We start from the raw sequence: 16763 nt of genomic DNA, 5'->3' as shown, positions 1-16763 counted from the left end.
ACACTGTGGTGTAAGGTCTGGTTAGGTTTAGGCACAAAAACCACTTGGTTAGGGTTAGGGAAAGATCATGGTTTGGGTAAAAATTATCACTTGCACATCAAAATAGCCTCCCTAACATAATAAAGGGGACATGAAACGTTTTGGCACTGGTAGAGCCCATACATATATACCACCTTGCCTAAAATCTGATTTTAAAAAGTTGTCAAAACCACAGATATGACAAATTTATTTTCATAATATCCACCTAGCTATCTAGCTAGCGAGCCACCATTTTGGAGTGATGTCATCGCCTATGTGTAGCAGGTTTGGTTAGTTCTGTTGGCAATTCAAGACAGTGAAGCATTTCTGAACAGGGTTGAAACGGAGGAGAATTAACTTGAAAGACTTGTTGAGCCTGTGATAAGTCCCATTGCGTATGCATTCAAGTTGATACATCATGGGAACTGGGCAATCGTACAGGTGGAAGAAGTTGTGGAGCCGGTGGTTTGGGGTGAAGAGCAGGTTGGCAACGTTACCCGGTGTCAGTGTGTGGCTGTTGTAAAGCGATGCCCTCCATGTCAGTCCACCTGCTGTCAAGAGGCTAGTCACTCCTGCATCACCATGGTGCGCACATTTAGCATACTATGCCAGGAGGTGGATGTGTTGGAGGTGGCAATGCTTCACTGAAAAATGTCCAAGCTGAAACACTGGAGCGTCCTGTCAATAGCAGGTAAGTCAAGCTGGCTATAACCGATGAAGGATGAAATAACATTAACCTTATGCAGTAAATAAAACAAATACACACTACTGGTGTTGGCCAGAGACAGGAATATGATGGAATACAGTGTGAACAGTGTTTTCATGTGCATTTTGTTTACATATAGTTGTTTTCTGACCAACACATTTTTGTTTATATCGCTCCATCGGTACTAATTACTAGCTACAGCCTAGCGTTAGCTAGTTGATGCTAACAGCTGTTAGCTGACAATGACAGTACCCAATGATGGTTGTTTGCTGGTTCACATAGCCAACTAGGTTACATGCTTCTGGTGAAAGAGTCAGTGTAATGCAAAACATATCTGAGAGGTCTGATATGACGCCACATGAGGCGTTGCACATCACATTATGAAGCCAACGTTTGGGATACTGCGGTCAAAACACCCTGGTGTAGACACTTTGATGTTAGATATTCAGACATTCAGCCAGGGTCATCCTCAATAACTTCTGAGTGAGATCATCAATACACAGCTGGCACGTCAGGAGGGGCTGAGGGTGCCCGAGCACCTGTCCCTTTGCCCCTTGATGTCCAAAGTACCCTTTTCTCAAGGCGTATTTTATGTTTAGCTTTACACAGACTGTCCATCACAGTTTCTAGGAGTGCTTGTTTTGTTTTCCGTTTGAACACTGTATCCTTGTATGAGACGTGGAGACAGCTGTTACTGTTAACAAGGAGCGACCAGCAAATCACCACCCACTCCTGCTACATGGATGTTTAAAACAAACAAACCCTCTGCACTGAAACTAACAGGCAGATTGGAGAAATTTTCATGGGACAGATGAATGAATCAGTGTTCAGAGGATGATATATGACATTAACTGACATGTGCCATCAAATAATAATCTGTTAGATGAAAGACAACAAAGTAAGTGGCTAGCAAAAACACTTCCATGAAGCCAAAGTTTGTTAAATTGACAATTATGTTGTTTTAACCATCCAGTTTATCTAGTGCTGCTGCTTTATATGACAGTAATGTTAATGTAGCTTGATAGTTTGGATAGCTTGACTGCTGATGCATTCCCACTGTGTCGTTTGTCCACAATTACTGTAATTAACACCATACAAGTTAAAGTTCTGTTTCGTGCTCTGTCAGATTTTTAAAAGGAAGGTTTTTTTTTTACATTTCCAGAGTGAGTGAAGGAATCAGGAGACAGGAGACAGAAGTGAGGAAGAACTGCAGGATGTAATGCTGTTGAATGGAAAACAGGGAGAAAGTAAGATGGAACTGATTCAAGATTGAGAGAAAAAGTTTAAGGTGGAAAGAGAAACACACAGAAGCAGCCCAGGTGTCAGGTGATGGACATGAAAATATTCAAAGCAGGAAAACTGGTAAGAAACTCATACCTGTATCTAGATGATTTACTGTTCTTTAAACATTTGTAAAAGCACAATCTATGATCCAAATGTAAACTAAAGGGCATCTCCACTAACAAAAGTCAAAGCACAACACTGAAACCTTCTATAAAAGGATTTACAGATCTTTTAATACAGATACTAACACACAACACACACATGACATGATGTTTGTAGGTGAGACGCTGGAAAAAAAAAACCTGAAACAAAAAAAAACTAAAACTAAATCTCTGTAAATATTTAAATACTTTGGAGAATATTTTTCCCATTCCCCATTCCAGTGGATGTTTCTTATTGTTTTAAACCTTGAAGATATGCTGACTAGAAGTAGAAGTAGAAGTAGCAGAAAAATACTGCATATATCAGAAAAAAATCCAGTGGCAAATAATCACAATTCATTTTGTTCTCATTTTGATTGGGGAAAATGTATATTAAAGAATCCTACAAAGCTGAGTCTTTATTCAGTGACAAAATCCAACATCCAATGAGGTATTTCAGGCAAAACATGTTGTGAAATTCAGCAAATGGTGTCCAAGGTTTTAAAAATATTTTTCCACTGTGTTGCTTGGAGCTGTTAAGTATAGATCTCAGAATGTTTTCATTCTTTTGCAGAAAAAAAAGATCTAAATTAAAATAAATTATGATATGGCAGGCATGTACTGCTTGCGCCTAACTTGTCTCTTGCACTACTTTTGAACTCTGCCTCTCCATTATTTTTAGCCATATTTTATAGTCTTTAAACATTCTCCATTTCCATCCCAGTCTTTGTATGCCTCGTAGTTTTTGAAATGTCTTTGTTATTATGGGATTTGAAGAGCTACATGTTATGCTCTGGTTCAGAGATTGTCACCATATCAAAAGCATAATCTTTTGTTAAATGTCTTTAAAGGAGCAGCCGTTTCACCACTCATGGGGTTTTTGTTTTTGAAAGCAAATTGTTTTATATGCCATTCAGTCAAACATTATAAACTGACATCTTCAGACAAAAATACTTGAAGCCTTGGGCTAATCCTGCCATTCATTTATCCTTACAATAACAAAATCTCGGTCCTCACGGTTTATGGTCTATACTGTGGCCATTATGGTTCTCAGCTCTCAGTTTGCCTCATCCAGCCTGCAGAGAATGTTGCCTTTGGCTGTGTGATGTTTAATAGGTGCCAACAGAGCACATACACACACAACCACACAATAGAAAGCGAATTATAGTCCCCCATTTCATTGGGTGGGGGACAATGATATAGTATGATGTGGTTTGTTGTAAGATTCCATGTTACATTCTGTTTGAATATGGGTTGCTATAATTCAACAGTTTATGCTGTAAATTATGTTGTTGTATGGTGTTTAAAAATCTTCCATCTGCCCCTTTTTAACTTTGAGCACCTGCCCCTCTAAAGGTCTCTGCACGGCCCTGATACACAGGCGTATTCTGGAATCTGACAGAAATGATTCACACTTTTAGAATTTACAGGAGATATAGAATAATACAATACATTAAACGAGTAATGTACTACCAGAGACAAACAACTAGTTTATGAATTTAATCATTTGAGACTGCATGAACAGCAAACAGTTCCGGAGAGGAAATGTAGGAATACATGTGGTTGTAATAAATCTAACCAATAAATGTCTTTTTCATCAGTCTCTTTAGGTTGACTGCATACAGGCAGTTCACCCTTTGGGCCAGGGGGCATTTGAGGAAGAAAAACTGGATCCTGATTCCAGCCTGTGTTGTCAACTCCATCAGGGCTGTTTTTCCCTCCCTAATACACATTTGAAAGTTTACTATCATATTTTTAAGCATAGTGGTTTAATGAAAAGAGCTTCTCTGACACTGAACTGAGCTCAGACATGCGCAAATATTGTAAGTGATTAAATTAGGGGAAAATTCACACTCATCAATACTGTCTCCAAGGAAGACCTATTCCAGGTGAGATTGAGAGACTGAACTAAATATATCACATACATATATAGGTGATTTGAACAGTAAAGAGAGGATAGAGGCTGGATTAGAATCTCTAAACAGAATCTAAAAATCCAAATGATCCCAACAATAATAATAGTATGTTAAATCAAAAAAATGGCTGCAGGGTTCCTACAGTAATGGAAATCCACAGAACTCTGAATTCAAACCTTTTTTTTCTCAAAATTAATTCTGATTAATCATGGAATTTCATTTTTGAAAATGTATAGGAACCTTGAGTGAATGATTTCATCAGTTAGTCACTTAATATGTGTAAACACTGGGGATGTTTGTTGTGCTTCTGAGGAACATCGAACAAAATTAACAAAATTATGATGTTAATATCACATTTCTTGTAGAAGCCAGGGTACAGAATGTAGCAGCCAGAATCATATCTGCAGATGTCACTAGTTTTTTCCTCACTGACCCGACGTCTGTTCTTTTCTCACTAATGCCTTTTTTTTCCTCTGGTGAATGATAGAGTTGTATTATGTGACTATTAAAAGTATCAATGTATAGTTAATTCTAACATCCATGGACAATCATGCACCTTACTACATTAGCAATATCCACCTGACTTGCACTAATGTTCAGTGTATGATAGCATATTAACATCAGTGAACAGCTCCTCCAAAAAATGTTCACTGCAAACCCTGGAGTCAGTGCCCATCAGAGGGCTCTCTCTCTTCAGTGCCACTAGCCAGCGCAGCAGTACTGTTCTCCGTTTCAGCAGCAGTTTATCAAACTGTTTTGTCCTTGACTTTAACCCTGTAAAAATCAAGAGCAATACAGTAGTGGCCTCCCTTTTGTCTTCAGTCCTGTGGCTCATCAGTCTCCATCTTTCACTTCTCACTATCTCTATTTTTCACTGTCCCTACTGTTGTATCTGTCGAACTCAGCCAAACCAACCAACCCTGTGACCTTACAGGTTATGGTACGGCAAGGTGGTGGCGCCCTTGCCATGAAAGATATAACAGGGCTTCTTTTGTCTTTTATATGTTTACATTCGTCATGTTTATCATATAATTGTTGATTAGAGTGGAAATCTATTAAGTAAATCATGTTAACTTGATTGATGGCTTCATATCCACTTTAAGGGCAAAAAACTCCAGGGAGAGTGTGTATTTTCAGAGCAAAGGGCGTTCGGAGCTGTGGGCTTTTGTTTTCGGGATAACGGGCCGTAGGACTAATGGGCTTTCGATCCAATGGGAAGTTTTTTGAATTATTGGGGTTTCGGAATAATTGGCCATCGGACCAGTGGCATGGCACCCTGCCTGTGTGTGTTATTTTCACAACATTTGGGAGTTCTGGCTTTTAATTAAAATGCTGGAGAGCTACCATGCTCTTCCTGTGCATTTTTACCACTGTGGTCACACAATACATACACACACACACACACATACACAATGCGAAGGAAGAATTTGAGACATGCAGATAGAGTTGACTAGACTGTGAGGAGAAACACACTCACACACTCCACTGCCTCAATTACCAAGCAGAAAAGAACGAAAATGATTATTGAATTCCAAGACAATTGCAACTGAGGCAAACAGTAATAAGTAATGGGCATGTTGTGCAAATTGATTATGGGGAAGAAATGGCCATGAAATTGAAAAACAACAGTAATCAGAGAACATAAAAGCTGAAACAAAAGGGGGCCTGTCAAAAGGCAAAGAAAGGAGAGGAAAGGTAGAGATAGTCAAGGGGCGGGGTGATGTGATTGACAGCTATTGACACAGTGATTGGCAGGTAATAAATGGCCCCATACACTTGAAGCCTCAGGGCAAGTGGGCAGGGACAAGAGCATATCAGGTGACACTGCAAGGTGGAAGGGAAAGATTTCAACCATGATATAAGTCCCATAGATACTGACCACACACAAGGGGTCACGAATGCTCACCCACACCCCAGTGTACTCATGCATGTACACATATAAACACACCCCACCCACGAACACACACTGGTCATGGTGCATATCTAGCCAAATTCAGATGTGACACAGAGCTGATGTTTAAGAATCTGTGTTAACAGCAAACAAGTTATTGGACTTAGTATTTAATGCTAGCAATGTGGCTTTAGGGTTGGCAATGTCAGTTGGTCGGTCTGTCAGTTCACCACTTTGTTCTAGACTGAAATTACTCAACAACTATTAAATGGATTGCCATGAAATGCTGTACAGACATTTATGGTACCTATATGATGTATCCTAATGACTTGAAGTGATCCCCTGACTTTTCATCTAATGCTAACATAAGGTTCATATTTGTGGTTTTGAATGAAATTCCCTGGTAACTATGAGATAGACTGTCATCACACCTCAGGATGAATTGTAAAAACTTTGGTGATTCCCTGACTTTTCCTCTAGGACCATAATTAGGTGAAAATTGTTATTTATCCAATTAATTATATTTGCATTCATGACTAAATAGATGCAAAACTAATGACATTGTCATCAGCCTCAGCAATGCTTTGTGTTTAGTGCTAATTAGCAAATGTTAGCATGCTAACATTCAAAACTAAAATGGTGAGATGAAAGCCTCACAAAGCTGCTAGCATGGCTGCAGCTTGGTTTTTTTTCCTGGAAGAATGGAAGAATGCCAAGTAGATTAGTTGAATTTTAAATACTTGTACCACAAGTGAAATATGTTGGAAATGTGCAGGAGATGTAAATGTGTAAGAACAGATGTGATATCGTTTGTTATTGTTGCTAAAGCATGTCTTTTCCATACTGCTGTCAGTTTGTCCTGAAATGGGATACAAGTTACAACTAAATAGATATAAACAGTTATCAGAATCTGATACAAGAAGCATGTGGAAATGAACATGAAGGCCTGCAGTGTGAACACAGCCTGCACATTTCAGTACACATGCTAAGGATTCACCGACAGAATGCACCTAGACATAACATACATTTGCAAATGCAAATAGCAAGACAGTTTGAAACCTTATATCCAAACAAATCTTACATTTTTTGAAAAACAACACCTTCTCTCCCCACCTGTTTGGAAGTCTGTGCATGCGATTGGACTTATATCAACATACTGCTAAATGTGCTATGAAGCACATGTCTGTCAGCTCTTCAAGAGCCAAGGATACCTCAAAGCTAGCAAACATCCCTCTGGAGGATAACTCTATATCCTTACATCTCTTTCCCTCCAAACAACATCCTTCAAAACAACTCCTCATCCTTATCCTTCCCTTTCCTGTCCACCCTCTCTCCTCGTACTTCACACAGGGATGCAAATGAAAAACAGTTCTAGCCTGTTCGCCGGTTCTAACGTTACACTGAGGTTCTTTCAACCCCCCCTGCCGGCATTTTGTTCCAGGCTTGCAAGGGAACTCAGCAGGACAACTTTCCTTACTAATGCTCAGTAGTTAGCTCATGCTGAGGCTTTTGGGAAAACCAATATGTTTTTCGCTAAGTGTAATGGGCGGAATATGTGTTTGTGAACAGTTCAAACGGAGGTAGAGATGCAAATATGAATAAGAACATACTAGGGAGGACTGATGATATGGCATCTATTCGCATACACATACACACACAAGCCAGAATTTATGTTTGAATGCCCCCCTATGTAAGCTTCATGGAGCTATAACAAACAACAGGCAGCCATCCTCTCAGCTGTATATAAGAAAACAGGCGCCTGTGTCTACCTATTACTCATAAATCACACAGCATACGTATGTGCATATGAGGGCAATATCAGCACCCTGGTGAACAAAACAAGAACTTTACAACAAGGTTGACAGGAATTTTCCAAACAGGGCAACACACAAAAAAAACCCCAAAGTTTTGTGTCCCAAATCAGTCACATAAATGAATTTGTGAGTTGCTTGGAACACAAGTGGATGAATAGTGTGAGTGGTGTATTACAAGCTGTTATTTGGACTGTAAAAGGGGGTCATTGGAGTTGACAGTTGGGGTCTGTAAAAAGTCCATAAGGAAATGAAGAGCTGGGATGAGGGATTTTTCCTTGATAGGTGACTGTTAGGCAAACATACCTGCTGTAACAGCACTCATAAATCACAGCTACGGGGAGATGCCTTGGCAGTGTACAGTGTTTAAACTGCACAATGGGACTCACCTAGAGCTAAAGTATATAGGGTGATGAGGACAAGTGTGATGGCAGAGACAGGGAGGGAAAGATAAAGAGAGAAAAAATATAAATGCAGAGGCAAAGATAAAAGAAAGACGAGGACAAGGGAGGACAGTCAGAAACATGAAAAAGTTTATAAGGATACAGCGTTAGAGGGCATAGAGGGAGAAGAGACAAGTACAAAAAACAACAGACAGCTAGTTTGATTGAGGAATGTGGCAGAAGCATGGTGAGAGAGAATTAAAGGAGTGAGAGGACAGCAAAGGGAGGAAGGGGAGGGAGTGATTGATGAAAACCCTGAGTTACAGGTCCTTGGAGGAGGACAGGACACCTCACTTCATCACAGTCACACGCACACACCGTCTTTGTCAATGCTGAACTCCTGAGAACACCCTTGACACTCTTTGATCCCACGCACACCTCAAAAATCACTCATCAGTCGGCCTAGGACATCCATATCAATACATCTCTATCCACTGACTGACCTTGGACTAACCCCTGTCCATAGCCTCCATGACAGAAAGGTATTGGTAAAACTTTTTGGTCATGGTAAAAATTGGTAAAACTTTTTGGTCAACTTTGTAGTTTTGATTAAACAGTTCCATTGTCAAAGTGTTTATTGTTGTTCCAAACACCCAAACTCAAAAGCAGGGTGAAAAGCCAACCGTCATAGAAAGGGGGAAGATGTAATTAATTGTTTAAATATAGAGATAATGGCACACACTTTCAGGAGTCTCTCCTGGAAAGCATTCATAGTCCTGTATTAGTTTGTACATATGAGCAGTGAAAAAATAGTTGTGTTAAGAATGAAAAAAGAGCTTGCGAGAGAAGGTCAGACCCTGCTTTTAGTACAGATATTGTACAGTCATGGTCCCAAGAGGATGAATCTTAATGCAAAATACAATATACAAAACCCTCTATCTTTACACCCTCCCTTGGATAAAACTAACAAAAACTTAAAAATCAAGAGGCCAAACTTAAAAACAGTACTCACATAGCGGGAAGAGGCAGCAGATGCTAGGAGAGGATAGAGTAATACAGTGGAGACAACACAGGAATATTTAACCCTCATCCTCCCAAAATATTTAACATACAAGGACTACCGACGGGGGTCCCTGTTGACCCCAATAATAAACTACTGTAAAAAACAACCATCATAGCAAAATGTTCACTTATGTCTTCTCAAAACATTATTAGTTATTAATGTCATCTGAAAAAAAAAAAAAATTAGGAAAGTTACAGTTAATTTGCATATTGTGTACAACAAAAATATATACTTTTCTTTAATGCAAATTGCAGCTTTTATACCAGGTACAATCTTTCCACAAAGCCTTTAAAATGACTGAAGGACTGCTCCTAACCCCCCCGGTAGTGTGTGATACTTAAAATTAGGACCCATTGCAAAAATGAACTCTGGAAGTAAATACTTCCATGTACTAATACTGCATAGGCAGAACTGGGTGCTGCTCCCAGGACATCAATACATTGGTATTTCTTAAATAAGCACTAATTATAACAGAAACAGGAAACAATGGTATGAAGTCATGTGGAACAAATTGATTAACAAAGTCATGAACATCTGGAATGATAGAATAAAGCACCTGTCAGATATGACCACAAGTATACCTCTGGGGTCTGGGGTCTCTGTAGGATTAAGGTTCATACAGTTTCAAGTCGAGATATGATGCATGTAATTCCAGTTTTCCGCAGGACCAGGCAGGTGGGGACAGCATTGTTAGAGGCACCTGCTTTAAGTAGAAGAATTCTTTCATTCTGAAAAGCAGAGGTTTTTTTTTAAGATAATTTATATATTGGTCATGAAAACATTTTACACACAATCTTTATAAACATTTTGAGTATCTAGGTCTATGTATCCAGACATGTATCAAATAGATACACATACACTCGTATTATACTGACTCATCCTAAGTATCTCTTCTCCCATATGCTCATTTTCTTCTAGGGCTGGCCTGGAGAAGAGTCAGGAACACTCATGTTGTGTTCAGCAGCTGTTTTTCATGTTGCTCCATTTCTTTTACTCACAGTGCCTCTTTTTTCTATCTCCTCTCTTCCCAAAAAGTGTCAGTGTCTTAAAGACCTGTAGTGGTCACGGCAGAGCAGATCCTCCCTCTTTTGCTGCTCTCTCTCAGCTCTGGTCATTAAGTGACAAAAGTAAAAGGTATCTTCACAAGTAAATAGGCCAGACAAGAAGTTAGAACAACACAGTATCAGTGTATCACAAGGTTACATCATAGTTGAATCATTTTGAAAAGGAATTGAAGAAATAAAGTGATGAAGACTGTATAGTGTGTGTTCTTGTAAAACTGATCTCCTTCCTCCATCTCTCTGATGTATTTTTTGATGATCTACTTTGAGTAGTGATCATGAACTACTTTATTGAGTCAATTCAGAATTCTCTGACGAATGCTCGTCTTGTATCGGCATCTGGGCTTCCTCTGTTATGTCATTGGCAAGACATGCGTTGTCTTTGAAGCCTTTTTCACTCTGGATTGCCTTTTGCCATGTTTGGTGTAGACTGTCGAGTTCCTTCAGATATTCACCTGTTTGCTCTGGTTCAGTCCTTCTCTGAGTGCTCTCATCTTTTTCCTGCAGCCTGGGTTCTTCTACTGCCTCACCTACCAGAACTGTGATATCCCTAAGGTCTTCAAGTTTTTTACCCTGGATTTCCTTTTGCCATACTGCTCAGGCTCCACCTCTGGTGGCATCTGTGTTCACATTTTCTCTTGTGCAACATTGTTAATTTTTGCATTTTCTTAGTGTCTCTTTCATTTTCACATTTCTTCGTCTGCTCTTCCATATTTTTCTCCTTTGCAGCCTCTCCTAAATCAAGTTTAGGGAGGTGAATCTTGCTGCGCCCAGCGAGTCTGTTCTTCCTCTCACTGGGCATGATGGCAGAGACTTAAGCTGGGCCTCTGGTCTCTGCAGCAAAATATCTACTTCAGTGAAGACTGTTGCTGACACAAACCCTGTGGTAGCGGATGTCACCGTGGAGCAGATCATTGTTAATGGTGGACAGTTCTCATGGAAAGACCTCCATGCAGAGCGGCCTTTCTCTTCCTCTTAGTAAGTCAAAACAAAAGCAGCAAGGGGTGTCTCTTTTGTTATAGGACTACTTAACACTAAATTGCATATAAGTAAAGCTAATCATAATGTTATAATGTTATAAATGATTCTGGTCCATTTATTCATTAGATTCCGGTCATTTTCTCACTAAAAGTGCTTTAACCGATGTTTAAGAGAAATGGAAGAAAAGTTAAGGTAGACTCACTATTACTGCTTTTATTGAGCAAAAGAATAAAGAACCAAGTGAATGTGTGACCTCGAGTGTGGAGATCTTTACTGCAGCAAAAACATACCACAGTTCTGTTTAGTCTGTGATTGTTATCGTGTTATAGACTGTATGAGATGATTAAATGACCCTAAGTTGTTGAAAATGTTATGTCTTGTTTATATTAGTTATATCGTTGTTTTAGCATAAATCATGGTGACAACACAGTATAGAATGTAGATAAACGAATTCATCATACAACGTACTGTATGTCTTTACAGTTTAGCATATAATCACATACAATCACAAATAATCTGACATACTTCTGATTAATTGCAACAAAAGCTTGTTTATATGATAACACGTAGCCAGAAGTCCATTATCCTTATCTGCTTAATACTTTTTCTCCTGCTTCTTTCTCACCAACTAATTGGCTTTAAATTATGGCGTTGTGTGTGTGATGTGTTCAACAAAAACAAATGATTGTCTTTACCTTCTCATGGAGGCTAATGGCCACTCTGCTGACCAAATCTTTCATGGTCTTTTTTTGTTTTTTTGTTCAAACTTCCCCCAACACTCAGGGTTTTAGTTCCTCTGAGTGTGGGAGAAGAGCTTTCCGGACTCTGGAGGGAGACATGTATTTACAGGTTTGAACAGCTGTGTTCAGTCCATAGTTCTACGTCTTTCAGGTCTTCTATGATGCACTAGCATACCCCACTACTTCTGCATTGATACATTGTATTAAGTGGATTAGGTGAATTTCTGTTTGTGTTTACCTGGCAAGAAAAAAAGAAAGAAATGGAACTACACAAAATGTATCAACTGAATTGAACTGAAAATCTATTTCATTTGTAGTATTCTTTCATGGCAACAACAGAAAGATTAACATTTGTATGGCTCTCTTTAGGCAACTAAAATAACTTCAAGGTTAGGGAAAGTTTGTCATCTTAGTTAAATATTATAAAACTCAACAGTGACTCCACCGCAACACCCTACCTCCAACCTCTGAGCAAGAACATAACACAGTGTGGATGGGAAAACGTTGCCAGTGAACATAATCTTTGAAGCAATTAAATTTCCTTTGATCCTGGCCGCCTCCTGACTACATGTGGAAGCGTCCTTGGGCCAGATACTGAACTCCAAATGCTCCCAACTGACAGGCCAGTGTCTTGCATGGTAGCTCGCTGGCATCGGTGTGTAAGTGTGTGTATGTGAATGTGAGGCAGACTGTAAAGCATTTTGGATAAAAGCACTATATAAATGCAATTACCAGATAAATGCCATTCATCTGCTTTTGTGAAAATGCACAGGGATACCCAAACTTACCAAATGTCCTTACCCCACCACACACCAACACCTAATATTCAGAGCAGATGCATCAGTATGCTACAACTAAAATGCTTTTCAGATTGTCGAACATCTGAAACCCCCTCCTCCCACAGCTTTTTGATATCAGACACATTTTGTACCATTCCAAAACCAACAATCTGACAAGCATACTTGCCTCACTCAGTTTTTTGCCAGTTGTGTGGAGGTGAGAATGTATCAGGATTTGAACTCCTCTCTCAAGCTCTCTTTTTTTTCCTAAGCTAACAACGTGGTTCCAAGGATGGCAATGTTGGTCTGTCTGTTGGTTGTTGGTCAGTCCACCACTTTGGTCCAGAATGAAATACTTCAACAACCACTGGATGAATTGCTATCAAATTTGGTGCACACATTCATAGTTCCAATATGAATGCTAATGATTTTAGTGATATCGATATATTGATAGTTTTCCAGTCCCATCAGCAGGTCAAAGTTACCTCACCATGTGAAATACATCTCAACATCTATTCCATGGTTTGGCTAAAATTTTCGTACACACATTCATGGTTCCCAGAGGATGAATCCTAATGACTTTGGTGATCCCTTGAGTTCAGCCTCACAGAGCTGCTTGCATTTGGGAGCTGGGATGCAGCTTGGTATCAGTAGTGAATTAGGACTTTAAAAGTGACCCTAGATACTCTGCCTTTTTCTAACAGCGTAATAGAGATGCTGTCTTTTTTAGAATATGTTGTAGAAAATCCTAGCTCTCACCATGTTAGTCTTGTTTGTGGGTGTTTCTGGTATTTCCAAATGGCACCTGAAGGCATTTTTCAATTATTTGGTTGATTGACACCATTTAAGCACAATATAATAAGTCTATCTCTGTGCGCCATGTTACAAATTCAGAATATCCCAGGGCAAATCTGGCAGAGGGTAGAAAAATGGATACATCACAGGTGATACATTTATAACCCTGCTTGCCAGACACACATGTTTGAAGCTGGCTGACCAGTCTAATGCAAGATCAAACAACATGAACCACCTTTATCTTTTAAATTTGGTTTAGCTTGCCTACAGGTGGACTGATACACAGGGAAAAGTCTCTGTGACTGTTTGGTGGTAACCCTGATGGTGGCAGATAGCAAAGACCTAGCATAAAAATCCCCCTAAAATATATCGTGGTCAGCTGGCCAAGTAGAGCTTGTTGCTCTCTGAAATACCTCTACAACATTCTCATCATTGTAACATTAAAAAGACATATTATAATATATATATTATGATATTATAATATACTGTATGTGCAATGCAAGTGTGGAAAATGCATTTGCAATGGTGACTTGTGAATTGATTTGCCTATTAGACAGGGACAATGCCTTAGTGTATAGACACAAACACATACAGTGTTTGCTGATGCTCCACATCAAACAGTGTCTGCAGACAGGTAATGTGTGTGCAGAAAACACTAAAAAGGAGAGAGAGAGAGCATGAAGGAGAGGAAGCACCGGAGCTAAACAGTATGTGGGCTTTGATGTCGTTTGATGTCTGATGCATATTGCCCCATTCTCTTTATTAGGGGAGACAAGAATAAAGGCAGAGACACTGAGGGAGATGAAGAGACAGACAGCATGAAAGCATCATTAGACAGCCGTGGATTTAACCTTTCACAAAAGGCATATCCTCGAACACAAATCAATGCCAGCAGATGTGAATGCCACACATATTGTATCTTTGGTAATGAAAAAGATGACTCACATACTGTCTCCTAGCGTCACCGTGAAACATCAACAATCTGCATGGGGAAATTGGATAAACTCATATGCTGAGTGTTTAAACTGGGTTTAAAATCTAATTCACTGCAATAGCTTGGAAGCAAATCGCATTTTGAGTGTTTCTTAACGGCAAATTCTCTTCATCAAAGCGCTGTGAAGCTGCTGGAACAGATCCATTATTCCCCATATTTTTCTAACCTTCACCCAGAAATCACTTGCAAAACATTTGTTAAAGGCCAGTGGACACCCCAAACACACATATCCCCTCCTCCATGCACACACTCCCTCAGACACATATGCACAGAGTGACCCTTTGATCCCTGCGTCAATCCATCTGTTAACAGACCCTGTTGACCTCCACCTGACTGTTGATGCATACACAAGCCCACAGATTCTCAAGCCACCGACTGTGCCCTCTTTCTCCTCCTCACACACACACACACACACACACACACACATACACACATACTGTAGATCGGTATAGTGTAGGATTAGAGGGGTGTTAGTGATGTAGAACATTCCTGGCCTCTATTCTAAAATAAGGGTCCTCAGGGCTGGACTGTAATCCTCTATAGGGTTTCTACTCAGGCCTTCTAAGCTTTAAGCTCACTGAGGTTTTGGCTAAACTGTATTGTACTCTATGGGAATCTGGTGGTAGGAAGTGTATTACTGTAATCCAAGTGCCGCACTGACTATGAAACAATGGCCAACACCACAGTTAGACAAGGAGAGTGTAGACACGCAATCATTGTACACACACACAGAAACAGGAGAATTTGCAAATTCATGCAGACATGCATCTTATCTATGGCATAATGCTACTCTTTTTCTCTCTCTCTCTCTGTCTCTCTCTCTCTCTCACACACACACACACATATCACTTGACAGCCCCCCTGAGGCCTGTAAACTTTTTTCCTCCTCCTTATCAGCAGCTGATTATCAGTGCCTACTGTATTGTTGCGAATGGGCACCCCATTCTAGGCCTAATAGGCTGCCTAAGTGATTTTGTCTGTGTCCTTTTGTGTCCTTGCCTTTCAATCAGCCCCCACTGATTGCAATCTAGCCAACCAGGTGAGTGGATTCGTCAGGAGGGAGACAATTGGCTGCCGAGACAGGGCAGATCCTTTATCTCAGTGGGACTTCCTGGATTAATTGAGATGGGTTAAGTAGAAGAGGAGAGCGAAACATCGTAGGGAGTTAAAGATTGCAGAGTTAGAGGGTGGTGCTGATAGTGTGTGGTTAATGTAGAGGGAATGAGACGTCAGATTTCAACAATTCTCAAAGAAGCGTTCTTGAAATGGTTCCAAGACAAGAAAAAGTTGACTTTTGTATTATTTTGATGTTTAATTTATTTGTTCATTGTTTTATTGCATTCTGTTGAGAATATTGATTAAAATAACTGTTCAAAGGTTTCACTCTTACTATATTATCTCTACATACATTAAGGATATTTACATTTTTAGGACAGTCTAGAAAAAGTATATTCGTCTATCTTGAGGCTCCTGAAAACGTGGTTTCAAATCTTAAGTATTTCTATTGACAGTCAAAGTCACTTGTTTTGAACAAGTATTATTTTATTAAGAGTTAAATAGTCAAAAATGTCAGTCAGGACTGTATGGATGTAGATGAATCAAAGCAACAAAACAGCTGGACACTACGAAAACATGTGTAAAAAGGTAGGCTAATGTAACATTATCAAGTTCTGTGGATGTGAATGTAATGTCAATGTGACTTTCAGTCAGCTATCCTCACTATTGCTATCAGAAGTAATGAGTTAAAACTATGGATTAACAACCATCTAAATCTTCCTCTAGGTGTTCACTAAAGAAATATCACTAGGTTATCTGATGTGTTAGCTTTTCCTTAAGTGAAACCAAGACCAACAGTATTTTAGTGAACAGGTGAATGAATGATCAATTGCCCTGCAGTGGAGAGCACAGGTGGCAATGATAAAGCTAGGTGAGCAGGAACGACAGACGGCAAGCGCTCCTGTTCAAACAGTCAAGGTGTGTTCAAACATAACACGAAGCAAATGTTTACCTTGCATCACTCACGCAAGTTTGAGCGCTGGACCGTTTGTGTTTATTCGCCAGAAACAGCCAAAATATCAGTGTACGTGAGCTGTACGATTGCTCGCAATGGACGCACTGACTGTGTCTGTGGTAGTGTTTCTATGTCTTTGTGTTTAGTTCAGCCTCTGACTAAACTCTGTTATTTCCCTCCAGTTTCTGTT

At 39.7% G+C, this 16763-nt stretch overlaps 1 long non-coding RNA gene across 1 annotated transcript; it reads left to right on the top strand.

The window, feature by feature from the left end:
* Positions 1-330: 330 nt before the first annotated feature.
* LOC122983446 lies at positions 331-11705 on the top strand. Its single transcript, XR_006403705.1, has 3 exons — positions 331-709; positions 1887-2086; positions 11003-11705. It is a non-coding gene; the product is annotated as an uncharacterized LOC122983446 (long non-coding RNA).
* Positions 11706-16763: the final 5058 nt, after the last annotated feature.

The sequence above is a fragment of the Thunnus albacares genome, chromosome 6, assembly GCF_914725855.1.
Source record: "Thunnus albacares chromosome 6, fThuAlb1.1, whole genome shotgun sequence".
NCBI classification, from domain to species: Eukaryota; Metazoa; Chordata; class Actinopteri; order Scombriformes; family Scombridae; genus Thunnus; species Thunnus albacares.
This window is presented reverse-complemented; position numbering and strand designations above follow the sequence as displayed.